The sequence below is a fragment of the Alligator sinensis genome, unplaced genomic scaffold, assembly GCF_000455745.1.
Source record: "Alligator sinensis unplaced genomic scaffold, ASM45574v1 scaffold3_1, whole genome shotgun sequence".
NCBI lineage: Eukaryota > Metazoa > Chordata > Crocodylia > Alligatoridae > Alligator > Alligator sinensis.
Genome location: NW_005842465.1, coordinates 508,901 through 523,366, shown reverse-complemented (window position 1 = coordinate 523,366; position 14,466 = coordinate 508,901). Strand labels below are relative to the sequence as shown.

General features: G+C 48.6%; 1 long non-coding RNA gene across 1 annotated transcript in view; it reads right to left on the bottom strand.

The window, feature by feature from the left end:
• The window catches only part of LOC102370906, a 49,187-nt gene that overhangs the window by 25,645 nt on the left and 9,076 nt on the right, over positions 1-14,466 (bottom strand). The window contains exons 2-3 of the long non-coding RNA XR_003095762.1: positions 11,313-11,430; positions 10,352-10,540 (exon numbers count right to left, since the gene is read on the bottom strand). This is a non-coding gene — a long non-coding RNA (uncharacterized LOC102370906). The remainder of the gene's footprint in view (positions 1-10,351; positions 10,541-11,312; positions 11,431-14,466) is intronic.

Genomic DNA, 14,466 nt, shown 5'->3' with positions numbered 1-14,466 from the left:
GGAGGTGAAGGCAAAATGCCAGCTGCAGGGCAGTGAGGCAAGGATGCAAAGTGATCATTAGCAAGAACCACAGCAGTGGCGGATCCCTGGCCCCCTTCCAGGAAGGGGTTGGAACATTTACAAGAGAAGAAAGTGGAGAGACGCTCTTAGTAAACTTCCTGTGTCAGAGAGCCCATCACCACCAACCTATTCAGACCCCCCTGGGGGCTCCCACTGGATTGGACCGTATTACATCACTGGGGCTGGGAATAGCCACTACTTCTATGGAGAAATGGCTCAGGCTGTGCTGGTGTCTCTCTGCAGCTCATAATGTGCATGCTGCTTGGAGATCTAGCCTGTGATCCAGTAATGATAATTAGGACAATTCTCAGACATGTCACCATGCAGTGTTGGGGGCCTGGGTCTGAAATTTCCTCCCCCAAACTGTGGCCACATGGCCTCCAGACAGGCCTGGTCTGTTCTAGCCCTGATGGCTGTTCTCTACCCCTTGGCCTCCCATGCTGCATGGGCTCAGAGCACAGAGGCTGCCGGGAGCAGTGCTCCATGCTCCTGGGGGCACTGAAGACAAAGCAGCTTTGCTGTTGGAGCCTGTCACAGCTTTCCTCATCATTCAACCCTCCTCCACCAAACCCTTCTTTATGTTAATTATCTCCCAGAGCCAGAAGAACACTGTCATGGCTGAGTCTTGCCCCAACTGAGCTCGAGTTATGGTCCAGAGGGTGCGTTGTAATAGATCCCCCGCTGCTGCCAGCAGACACGATGACTGTACAGCACACACACAGGGAGCCAGGCTTCAACCTGGCTCCTTCAGCTTCAAGCATCCACAGCCCTACTCACTTAGTGAGGTGCAGTCTCCTCGGGACGGCCACTAATAACTGGCAGCATTCACTCAAAGTAGACCCTATGATTGACAGCATTCACTCATCCACATAGGAAACTTCCTACAAGGTGCTGAACAGCACCAAATCCAGCAGCTTCACTGGGAGCTGGGGACTTTCAGCTTGGGAGGTGCTCAGCAACCAGCAGCATAGCCCATTACATGCCATTCCCCCTGTCCTGTTCTGTGGGGCTGTGGTGATATCAAAGCACACAAGGCTGAGAGTGAGCAGGATTGCGTCACTCATGCTGGGCTCCTCCTAACCTGAGTGCAAGCCTCTCTTTTTCTTACAATTTTCTCATAGATTCCAGTCAGTCTCCACCTGCCTTTATTAGCAAGCCGTTCCCTTTGCTCTAAGGCGCCTGGGCTTTAAGCAGAGCGTGGGGCTGTAGCACAATCTTACTGATGGATTTTAAATTGGAGATAAATGGCAACAAACTTCGTTTCTGTCGGTCAGGGTTCTTCCTGCCCAGGAGACCTGGGTTACAGGAATGTGTGGAAGGATGGGTGTGCACATCACTCTGCCTTGCTCCAGGTTGGGGTGTACTTCTGCAAACAGGGAACCCCAGGGTCCCCCCCACTTGCAGAGGCACGCCCAGGGAATTTGACTGAGGGCATGTCTGGAAATGGGTAAACCCTGGAAACAGCAGGGGCCTGACCCTATCAGACAAGAGGAGACATTTGTTTCATTCAGTGAAGCAGGTCAGCTGTACTGGGACACATCCCAGCACAACTCATCTGCTTCATTTGGTGATGTCTGTTTATAGCCTAAGATGGACTTGGGGGGCAGAACAAGGATCTATGGTGTAAAGTGTGGCAGAAATGCCACCGTCTGCGTCCCTCTCCAGAAATCTGTCTCTGCCAGTGTGAAAGGCTGGTGCTGAATTCCTCAGGGAGGGGGATCTTCCTCCCTGCCTACATGACAAAAGCCTGGTGCCTCGGATGTGGATGCTCTGGTCACCTGGGGAGGGGGAGGGAAAAGCTCCGCTCACCGGCCCAGGTGACCCGTGATGCTTTTTAAATTGGTTGGCTAGTGGCCAGCATTGGCAGCTTCGATTGGACCGAGCTGCTGAGGTCAGAAAGGTTATTTAAAGGCTCGGTCCAGGAAGAAGGCAGCCATTAGCCATGCAGTCATCGAGGTGAATCTGAAAATGGGAGAGGAGCTTCACCATCTGAAACTGGCTCTCTCCTCCTAACTGCATGCTCAAAGAGCGACCTGCCTCCAGAGGAAAACTCCGACCACCTCTGGATGATGCGGGTGAGTAAGCTACTCGAGATTCGACTAGATATTTACCTTACAGTAACTCAGATGCGTGATCAAAAGGCTACCTCAGCCATACTGGTTTGCTCTATGGGATCCCTCTGATATTCCTCTGATATTCCTATGATACTGCTCTACCTTTTACCCTGTTTCCGCCCTACCCCTGTAATCAATAAAGCTCTCCTTGTGACTGGTGTGGGAGACTTATTGAAGGGTGGGTCTAAATTATGCCAAGGAGGTCCCTTAGGTCTGTGGACTAAGGGAGACTTTCCTATTAAGCCCCTGACTTGGGGAAGTGCCCCAAGTGCCTGTATTGGGTCTAGCACCCATTGGACGATCAGGCCTGTGTTCTCCAAGGTGCACAGAGCCACAAGTGAGTCCAGAGCCTTGGGTGGTGGCAGCGGGAACCCCAGGCTAGCGGGTGTGCTCCGGGGAAGGGGTCGGCCGGACGGGAGGCACCCCAGGGAGGCACTGGGAGCCTGGAAGGTGGGCGGGCGCAGGGAGGTGGGTGGCTCAACACAGGAGCACCCCCTACTGGCCCGCCACATAAAGCACAGGGAGATTTCCGCACAGGGAGAGGCAGGGAGGCTGAGGAGGATAAAAACTGGTGGAAATCCACATGACCAAACTTGGAGCTGCTCCGCATGAAAACTGCATGTGATCTGGTTCCTGGTTTACTCCAGGAATAATACTGGTTTACTTTACTAGCAGTTGGTAAGGTAACAGGTAAGAAGGCCTAATAACAGCTCTGACAAAGACACCTCTTAGCAAACACTCAGGTAGGTAGAAAACCAGATGCAAGCCATTGGCAGTGCAGATCCCATTTCTGTGTATAGCCACATCACAAAACACATTTTGCCAGTATTTAGATCCCAAAGATCAAAAGGACTGTAAGGAGCTGAAAAGGCGCATGCTCACACTCTCTCTCTATCCCTCTCTGGCGGTCAGTCCATTGCTTTCAAGAAGCTGTCCAGGCTGGGACAGGCACCCACTGGAGCATCTGAAAAAGCTGGACTTCTTTCCTCCTTCCCAGGATGGTAGACCTTTAAGGCAGACTTGTTTTAAAATCTTGTTTTTCTTACATTCTGGTTTATGCCTAGCGCTACAATTGAACAACGGTTTGGTTGAAGAGAGCTGTCGGGTCACTAAGCACAGACTCCTAGAGGGAAGACTCCCAGGTCCTGAGCCCAGTCAGACCCACTGGTTAGCAGGTTGATCTGCAGGGCACTGCGGCAAAGAGCTCCTATCTAAGAGAAAGACTATCACAGGAGCCATCCCAGGAGAGAAAACAGCTCAAGGCCTAACACCTGACAAGATTACACGGACAGAAAACTGAGAGAGGGCAGAGGAGTTGCTAGCTCTGCCATGACATGACAGCCCCACTTGCAAGGCATTTGCATAAAACAGTAGTGTAACTAGGGAGGGTGAAGGGCATCATCTACCTTGGAGGGAGTGCCAGTATGCCCCTCTCCTCCCAAGAGCCTGCTATAGCAGGCACGGCCGTATGTAGCCCAAGCATAAGAGGCATGCAGGCACAGCCCGATCCCATACTGCGTATCTGGGGAAGAGGGAGGTGAAACGATGTTCCCCCACCAAACCTTGCCATGGGAGGCACAGCCCCGTGCCCAAGGAGGAGGAGCAAACAAGGTATCAGGAGAGACCTGTAGGGAGCTTGCACCGCTGCCTGTCCTCCAGCAGCAGCGACCTGAGTCTGCACTACTGCAGCCGCAACCACCCAAGTGAGGAAAGAGGAGGCAAGACTCCTCTTTTCTCCCTCACCCCCTCCCCCAAATATGCACTCTCCAATGGTCAGCATAATTCTCCCCCACCTCACTGAACCAGGCACTGAAAGGTCTCTGGTACAAAGCAGTGGAAAATGTCCTGTATGGAACAATTCTGCCCTTACACCTGCAAGAGCAGATATCTCAGAGGGCTCTCCCGGCTTCTGTAATACAAAATCCACTTCAGAAATGCTGAGCATTTCATTCCAGGGCACATCCTGGAAACAGCTGCTGTCCCTTTCTTCGCATGGCCTAAGGGCTGGAGAGAGAAAGACAGACACATGCACAACACACAGAGGGACTGGCTTCAGTCTCATCTGGGGTTTGTGCAGTGAAACTTGTGCATTGATTCTAATGTGGTACTGGATCAAAGCCATCACTCACCAGATCTGGGGGCCCAGATGTCCTACAGACCCTTCTCATCCCTGACTGTCCCATCATATTGGCTCCTTCACAACTCACAGGATGGTTAATCCGGCTATAAACACAGTCAGAGATTGCCCAGTGCATCCACTGAAAACCCAGTAACAGTTTGACAACGGTGCTACAGTTCTGCTGAGGGTTGGGAAGAAAACAAGACTTGCCATATTGTTTGGAGCACTGGTGTGTGTGTGTCTGGGGTGAGTCCTGCTTGGTCAAAGGCTGCAATGTGAACAACACCTAGACAACAATCAATACCCTCCAACCAATCTGCCACACCAGTCATTGGCATGTGGTGTCTCTGCCTCTGATCATTCCCACTGCAGGGGCCTTGCCCTTTAAGGAAACACTGGGCTTGTGCTTTGTATTACCTTTTTTTTGATCCAAAGAGAGTTGGAAGGTTCTTTAATATTTCCTGTTTCTTTCTTTTTTTTTTTTTTTACAGTAGAAATCTAAGTCATCTTTACACTGTTTTCCCAAGTAATTCTAGGGGGATTACTGAGATTGCCGACCCCACGCCTTCAAAAATAATCCTTTGCCTTTCAAACTCATGTCACTGTCTTCAAAATCATTCCGGTTTTTTAACACACAAGAGTTTTGGGAGTTCTTTTGTTTTGTTCTGAAGTCATGAGGGCTGGCCGGTTATCACCTGCATTAAAGCTGAGCCTCTACCAGAATCACACGACTCCAGGAGTCGGGGCTTTAAGAAAAGCGTGAAATATCACAGGACTTCCAGCAGAATCATAAGAACCATCAACACTAGATAACATCCCATCCCATCTGCTCTTCTTCAAACTTGTCCGGTTCAACAAAATTATCGTGGCAGGGCATGTGGAACATCTCTGCTGCAATTACAGGTTGACTCCATATACTTAACCTGAAGCATCTGCTGAAGTCTCATTCTAAACAAAGATTAATTTAATTATATGCTTTATTTTTTTTTTCCTATATAGGACATAAGTGAGTATAACTCAATTTTGGGCAGAATATTTTTTCATGGTGCTGAGCCTCTTTGGTTTCTGGGGATTTTTTGGAAAGGGTTGACACATTTAACTGAGATGTCCAAGAGAGATTCTGGAAGAGGACTCTATCTGTTAAAAAAAATCAACACCCCGGTCCTTCTGATTAAAGACTGAGGAAGCTCCCAGTGCGCAGATGAATCCCTCAGCGCTGCTACTGTGGAAAGTGTCACTGTTGCTAAACAACGGTGAGCAGAATTAAAAATGAAAGGGTTTCAGGATTTCTTCCCCCACCCTCCCCCCCAATCAAGGGCTGTAAATCTAAAGGTGAACAAGGATGAGCTCTGCAGAATAGGATGGCAACAGCTATTTCCATCGTGGGATTGGGACAATATTGCAGCTAAAGCCAGAAAATAAGCAGGGAGCTCACATAACTAGAAAACCCTGTGGGGTTAATTTAACAACAGACAAACAACCACCAAACAAACCAATTGGCCCCTGGGGACTGGAACGGCAGATGGTGATAATTAAACACGAGCCAAAAGTCTGAAGCACAGTCTCAAGCAAGCATTAGATTTGTGATGGACATTTGGGGGAGATAATCAGGTATGCTTTCTACTGGGTTGAACCCTCTTCAAGGGTTTGGAAGCCAGGGCTCCAGGTCTGCAAGCCCAGGTCCCGCCGCTTGTTCTCTGGCTTCTGTCTGTAAAAGCCATGTGGTTTTAATAGACACCTTCCAAACAAGTGGTACCATGGTCTATTTTGGAAAACAGTCTCTGGCAGCAGCTGCATGCTCACAAATAACCTCACACTAACAAGGCAGCGTGAACAGCCTCTGTACCATCCTACCAGAACAAGTCAACGTGCCCAAAACCCACGTCCTACAGAAATGCCCCATGCTTTTATGATAAGACAGGGAGGGAAAATAATTGGGTTCCAGACATTTAATGAAAACTGGGCAGACAAAATGGAACAGAACACAATGCTGCAATTCTGCACTCCGTGACTTCCTACTGGGAGCAAGTGGGAAGACAAGTGGAGTTGGGGAAAAAGCCAAGCCTCTTGTCTTCACACAAGTACCTTGGGTAATGAGGAAATGCAGCAAGAAAAATAAATGGTGATACCATGTGAAAAGTAAACAGGCTTGTACTTTGAACCCAAAAAGTCCCCTCGTGCCCTCCTCTGCTTTTGGTGAGATACGCCAGATCTGTAAAAGCCAAGAATTAGGTAACCAGTACAGCCTAAAGCAGTCCTGATGTCCTAGCACAGCTCACAGGCTCTCCCCATGGGCTGAGTTGGGATTTCTGTGGTGCCCAGACCTTGGGTGGGCTTTCTGCTGGGTTGTGAATTTTACCCACAGAGAAGGTGAAATCATGGCACCATAGAAAATTAGGGTTGGAGGGACCTCAGGAGGTCATCTAGTCCAACCCCCTGCTCAAAACAAGACCAGCCCCAACCAGATCATCCCAGCCAAGGCTTTGTCGAGCCGGGCCTTAAAAACCTCCAATGATGGAGATTCCACCATCTCTCTAGGTAACCTGTTCCAGTGCTTCACCACCCTCTTAGCGAGAAAGTTTTTCCTAATATTCAACCTAAACCTCCCTTGCTACAACTTGAGACAATTGCTCCGTGTTCTGTCATCTGCCACCATTGAGAACAACCTAGGTCCAACGGCCTCATCCTGCTTCTCGTGGACCCACTGGTGGCCCTCGCCTCCCACCTCAATAGGAGAGCCACTTATGCTCTGCAAGTAGGCACTAGATCCATGAGAGCTAAGAAGAACCAGGGAGAAAGGCGAGGAAATCAACTAGATCCCGTTTCTCCATACTGGAAACATTCATCAGTCCTGAAAAGAGACTTACCTAAGGAATGGAAAGACACAGAAATAAGCAGACTGTAGAGACTGGCTGTTTGGTTACCAGTTCAAAGCCTACCCCCATCAACAGATGCCAGAAGCTGTCATTCTCTGAGATCTTTAATAGCTTGTAGGAAATGACCTGTGGATCCAGCTACCATCAGCAGTCCTAATTCAGTGCATCAAGTGCCATTAGAGCAGGGCAGGCTTTTCCAGTCAGGATTTATTTGCCAAAATACAGTTTGGGGTTAGGTCATATTGTTCTTAAATGAAGCTGGAGTCTGCAAATGGCTTTGGCCAAAAGTAACAAGGAGAAGGTTTAGAAAAGGCGAAACAGGACTGCCCCACATTTTCTGCTGTTTGGACCCACCACTCTCCATATTCATGCTGGAACATTTGGGTTGGTCTTTGCAGAGAACACAAGCCCACACTCACTGAATCCCTACAAGCCCTTAGTTTCCTTTTGTGATCTCCCTGGGATGTACTTCCACAGCAAACACAAGGATGCCACATGCTCCCCTTTGTGCCAGTCTGTGAACTGACAACAAGACGTTTGTTTGGGCAAAGTTTGGCCACTGTGGTCTATGCCTCTGTCAGCCAGCTAACTGTGCACCTGTAAGGGGGTGGCCAGGTCATATGTGGTCAGCCTGACTGGAACACACCAGGCCAGGGGGTTATCAGAGTATAAGCCAAGGTGAAGCTCCGTATCAGTCTGAGTTTAGGATATCGAGCCAAAGGTCAAGTCAAGATCATGTGCAGGGCAAGCAGTTGATCCAGGAAGGGAGGTCCAAGACAGGAACGGGAGCAAGTGGGAACAGGCAGGAGGGTGTAAGCCAGAGGTCCAGAGCGTGGAGGCACAAGCCAGGGGTCCAGAGCACAGTCAGATTTAGGAGTTTTAAGCAGGCCAGAGACACAGTAAGGTGAGTGTGTTGCCCAGGCAGCTTTCTGCTGTCTGGTCTGAGCTTATATAGCCCATGTGGGCAGGGCTTCTCTATGTGGGTTGACTCAGCCTGACTGTCTGATTACCTCCATTTGGGGACTGGGACCAGGTCAGCCCCAACTGGACCTTGGCTCATAACAGCAGCCATTCTCAATCAAGCTGTTACTTCTCAGTGGAGAGTACTACTGTCTCCTTTGTTGCCAACTGTGCCCAAGCTCTGCAGCATGCAAGCCATCCCTAGCAGGGTTAGGCATTCATACAGAGCACCCACCCACAGTACAACCCCACCCATGGCACCGGCATTGTAACCAGAGGCAGACCCCAGGCTGGGGACTCCACGACCACAATGCATAACTCAGTACATAAAACTCAGCAAGCCCTGGGAAAATACCCCTCCACTTCAGTGACTAGGGTTGGGGAGAGGCACTTCTCTCTCTTGAGCAGAATGGAAAGGGTGTGTAAGTCCACGCAGATGCCACATTGGGTGAACACAATCTGGCCCACTTGCAGGAATGATCACCCAGTCCCTGCCTCTGGAACAGATATGCTTGGTGGGGAAGCCTCAAGGCCAAGGACCAGAAGTTTCTACGGCCCAGGACAGGCCATCAGATACCCAGGCAAGGTCCCTCAGGACCTTTCCTTGGATTCAGCAACTCGGGAAGTTTCAAATGAAACACTCTGGGCTCCAAAGACTGGCATTTGTAAAGGCCGCCTTGTTTTGTCAGAACAGTTCTGACCCTCTCTGTTGCCGAGTAATCCTATTTTTTGACAAACAATGCTTTAAAACTCCATGTGCTGCTGTAACGGGATGCTGGAAAAGCAAACATCGTGCCTGCTCCTTGGCTTGTCTAGGGAGTTTATATTAGACATCCTCAACACTTGATGGAAATGGACTCTCATTCAATCAAACCCACTTCGGGATTTTTAGGCCTCAATTTACCATGTTATCAAAGAATAATTGTATTTCTTTCTTTCTTAAAGTGAATTCAGAGCTGGTAAAAGGTGCTGGACTGACAGCCCTAAAGTCTTGCTGATTATGTTACAGTTCCAGTAACAGGATCCCAGCATGTGGCTAAGTGGCTCTGCCAAGCTCTGCTGGTGAGAAACTGTTTCTTTATTGGCTCCCTCAAACCAAGATGCAAGTCAGTGCTTCACAAGCCTTACAATCCATGGAAAACAAAAACCTGGGCACTGCGGTACCACATCAGGTGAGTAATAAATCCCTCAAATATGCCCTTGACCATTAACACTCTTTACTGATGATAACCCCTTGTCAGCACAGTTTCTTCTGCAAGCACCTCAAAGAGCTCCACAACATTTAATGAAACCTTACCACACTCCTGCAGAATAAGCATCATCACCAGGAGACAGAGGGGAAACCAGACCCACGAGAAATTACCTGTGGACAGGTCCCATAAAGTCCTGACTGAATGCCTGCTGTCTGTACAGGCTCCCACTGACTTCAATGGGTTCTGGATCAGGCCCCAGTCAGTGGCAGAAGCAGGAACAGACCTGAGTTGACTTCTTCCATGGTAACTATTATACCAACCTCCCTCCAGACCACTGAGACACCTCCTTCCCTTTATCACTGTTAGGAAGGCAGGATGCTTGCAAAACACATAGGCTGAAAACTCCTGTTCTTGCCCTACTTTAACCATGCAGCGTTGTAAATGCAGGTTCATTTCATGTGGCCAATCTCAGCATTCAGGAATCATGAGTCAGCCTCTCCGAATTAGGAGACTGGCTTTAAAATCGTAAGATTTGTAATCATAATCATAATTATACATGTTAGGTTTTTTATTTGCCAGCTGGTTTCTGAGCCTTCTGGGTACATTTTCAGGCTTTGCTTTGCAATTGTGAAGGCTAGAAACTATTTATCTTTAAAATAAAACTTAAGAGTCTCTTGTAATCAGCTGCCAATCTAGCTTGAATGTAAAAGCTTCCCTTTGTTGGCATGGCATCGTGCAGTACATCTCATTTCCACAAGAGAGGCAGTTGGAAGCAGGGCAGTTAAATATTTGTATTCAAGCGTCATTCCAACACAAACAGCTAGCTTCAAGGAACTTAAAATGGGCAACTCTAATTATCTTCATCTATTACTCTTGATTCCCAACAAGGAAACAAGAAAGAGAGATGTCTTTTGCTGAAATCTGTGGGCTGCAAAATCAAGTTACTCAGATAAATGACATGCTGTTGCCCTGTGAATCACAGTCTTTAATACGATAGCAAAGCTCAGCCACAACATTTTTAATACTCACATGAAAGCCGGCAAATTTCCAAACTAAGGCAATCCAGGCAGGATTTTGGTATGTTTGTAGAAACTGTCACTTTTGTTTAAAATGGTAAAAATACAATCAGACCACTTCTGCTCAAGGGTAACAGTGAAACTGGCTTCTGCACTCTCTGACATCAAATCTGTAAGCTCCTCCAAGCTTTGAAGGACAAACCTAAAAGATGTCAGAAAGAATCGGGATGAACTCATTAACATGAGCATCTAGCCTATTTACCTAAGTATTTATACCAACAACTTTTCCATGTCTTATTCAGCCAAGTGATCCCAATGTGAAGGGTTTGGGCCTCCAGCCTTACAATACATACAACACCCTCCCACCTCACCCCCCTGGTCCATAGGGTTGCAAAGTCAAGCACCGAACAGTCATGACTTGCCTGGATGATGGTTGTCCTTGCAACCTTAATTCCATTGTGCACATACATCAGCCTTGCTACAGCCTGATATCGTGCTATTTTTTTTCCATTGGAGCCTTGTCTCACCCAGTGCATAAGATGGATAGTGCTCAGTTAATAAAAAGCTATTTGTAATATCAGATGTAAGAATATAAGTTGTACGATATCGGGGCCCAGTAGCCTGCTTCCAACAGTGGCTAACAGTAGATGCTTTAAATGGAAAGTATATGAACTGTGCATGCCTCAAATGATACAGCTCCTCTCATACCCTCCATGGTTGACATCAGTGATTTAGGCATGTCAGAGAATATGTCCCCGACTGTTTTATTTAATGGCCCCTAGTGGAATTGTCCTCCATAACTTTGTTCAATCCCTTTTGAAACCTGGTTATACTATCTGCCTCTATAACTTCCCGTGGTAATGAGTGCTGGACGTCAATTCACATTTTGTTCTTTTCTCCTTGTTCAGAGCATGGCCTTTTTCTCATTTAATGCACATGGTTCAAATGTTGCTCAGAAGGCAGGAAATACTCACACTCCCCTGGGCTTTTCTACTTCACTTCTCACTGGTATCCAAGTGCCTCACAAATATGAATTAATGCATCTTCCCAACACCCCTGTGAGATGGGGGTGCCACAATATCCCAATGGGAGCTGAGACAGAGAGATGAGGGTCAAAAGTAAGAAGTGATTTTGAGTACCCACTTTAAGACTCCTAAGTTTGATGTTTTCAAGTACTTTACATGACAAAGCAGATTATAAACCAGTGTTCCCACTGGCTTCAGTTGCAGCTGTGAGTGCTCAACACTTCCGCAGACCAGACTGTGGGGTCTCAAGCTGGGCTCTCAGAAAACAAGGAATGTGCAATGAGTGGCCAGCCGTGAACATCCTGCTTTAAGTAACTTCCCCACACAGGACACTGTACGAGATACAGCGATGGGGTCAAATTCTAAGGCAGCACTCAATAGCTTTAGCAACCACACTGGGTTTTTCTCCAGACCTTAAAACCACTACATCAGGAATGCTCAACCCCTGGCGGTGAGCCCAATCCCCACAGGTCCAAAAACTTGGGGACATGGCAGTGATGGCAGAAACTGCCATATCTCTGCTGCCAAATTTCTGGACCTGTGGGGAGCCCTGACAGCACACTAAATTGGCATGTGGAGGAGGCCCAGAGCTCAATTTGGGCATACAGGGGCCAGATGAAGGTGGCATAGGGCTCTGATATGGTGGCATGGGGCTGAGGGAGATGACATAGGGCTGATGGAGGTGGTGTAAGGCACTGGGAGAGTGATGCAGAGCTCAGGGAGGCAGCATGGCCCCCCAGGAGGCAGTGCAGATCTGAGAGCATGGAGTCCTGATCCCACATACAGGCCCTGGGAAAGCAGCATGTGCCCCTGATTCAGTGGTGCAGGGCTGAGGAAGGAGGTGCAGGGCTTGATCGGGCTTGCACACTGGCCCCATGCCTATCGTCATCTGGCCTATGCGACCAAAAGGTTGAGCACCGTTACACAACATGATCCTCCAATATTTTGTCTCAAGTGAGCAGTATTAGATGGTAATCTTCTGTGCTGACCAGCCACCCAGAGAAGGTGACACACACACTTGGCCAGGGTCATTTGCTGATGGCAGAACCATGCTGAGACTCGGGGATCTTGGGTTCTACTTTAGATCCTAGAGGGGAGTGTTCTCCAGTGGTCACAGACCCTTACACCGCTGTTTCTCTCCAAACCAGGGGCTGACATCCTATCGATGGTCCACAGCCTATAAAGAGACTGGATCGAGCCCGTGTAGTCATGCAGCAATAGGGGCACCTTCTCTGCCTTGCAATGCGCATTCCTCTGCTGCATGCTGCTGGTCCTCCCCGCAGTGCCCAAGCCACCGCAACCACTGCAGCCACACCAGCCCTCCCAGCTTTGTGCTGATGAGGGCTGCTTCCTCAATCCACTACTGCAGCCTCTGCCTATCCTCACAGCCAAATTCAGCACTCCCCATCACCGGTGCTTTGTGGAGACAGGAAGCAGAGGCTGCAGTAGTGGGGCAAGACAGTATCCCTCAGCACAGAACGCAGGGCTGGGGTGCTATGGAGGGGGATCAGCAGCCTGAAGCAGTGGTTAGGTCACAAGCAATGGCTCATCGCTCTTACAAGGTTGCTAAGCCTTCTCCCAAATTTTCTGTTCCACATCTTCCAACCTGTCTCTCTGCCAGTCCTGTCTGTCTCCACCCCATGTTTTAATACTCCTCAGATCCCAGCTCCTCCCATCTCCTTGCCCAGCCCCTCCCTGTCTATTCTCAAACTTGAGTTTCAGTCTCTTCCCCAAGCTCCTTGTCCTAAACTATTCCCTCCAGCCTCTCCTCAGGTCTAGCTCTTCACCTTGTGAATTTGTGCTGGGCTGTTTCCTACCCCATGCTGCCTGAGTGCCAAGGGGGAAGCATTAGCCCAGGAGAGAGAGTTTCTCTGCTCTCAGCTCTTGTGCCTGGCTCTACTCCAGCCTGAACCAGTAGCAATGGAAAAGAAATGCTCTCTCAGCCCCTGCAAGCTTAGACTGAAGCATGCTCAGTGCAGATGGGATCTTCTGCAAATTTAGCTTCTAAATTATAACAGGTCCTGGCTGAGCATATGTCAGTAGAGCTTTCTCAAGGGGTTATAATATGGCCAAACTTCAGCAGTTCTTCTAGGGAAAAGTTAAAGGTTCCTGTCATCAGGGCAGTCATCTGCCAAATGTCAAGACCATTCTTCAAAATATGAAGGCACTAGAATCTTTCAGTGAAACAAATGGCAGGATTTTAACATGGCCAAAACAATATGCTCGTTAGCCCTAACTTCATTTTGAGAAATGACTGAACCACTTTTTATTTATTTTTTATTTCAGCAAACCTTATTCAGCCAGAGTTAGACACCCACTTAAAAGCACCTGTAAAAAGTCTTCTAACGGGAAGTGTCAGTATAGCTCCTGGGAGCCACACACATCCAAGAACTTCACAGACATCACTTCATGCTCACAGCCCCCAGGTATGTGTTACTCTCAGTCTGCAAAACCTAATGAACAAAGCAACTGACTTTGCAGTAGCAACATCCCAGACGTGCTCCTGAAAGCTCCACAAACCTCTGGAGCCAGAGCTTCAGTTCTGGTTCTGGTTAGTGCAGCTGCTGAAATGGGCTCCTATGGGTCTAGTCAGCTCTACGGCTTCCCACCTCAGAAACAGGATAGCCATGTTCACCTGCCCTGTACCCAGGTTAATTACTTTTGCCTCTGCTCAGGATGCTGCCAGGTGCTGTAGAAAAGTTAGAGACCAACTGTCCAAATTTGGGACAAAAGTCCCGTTTCAGGACACGCCTGGACACAACTCCCAATTTCGAGATGGCTGGTTGCTTTAAAAATGGTTTTTAAATGAGTTACCTAAATGCAGTGTTTTCTGGTTTTGGAGCACCTGTAATGAAAGCACTGTGAGTTGTATTGATTGTGTCTGCATGGCACAGCACTGCTGGAAATCCCAGCATGCACCGGGCTCACAGTGAGACCAGAGACCGATTCACTGAAAGGAACCTCTTTTTCTGGAGCAGCCAAAGGGCAAGGCCCTGTTTTCCAAGCCTTCCACATGAGCAGCTCCCACTGAAGTCGCTCAGTGCTGCTGATTCACTGTGTCACCTTACCGCACTGTCCGGGCCCTTCCCCACCAGGTTCCAGA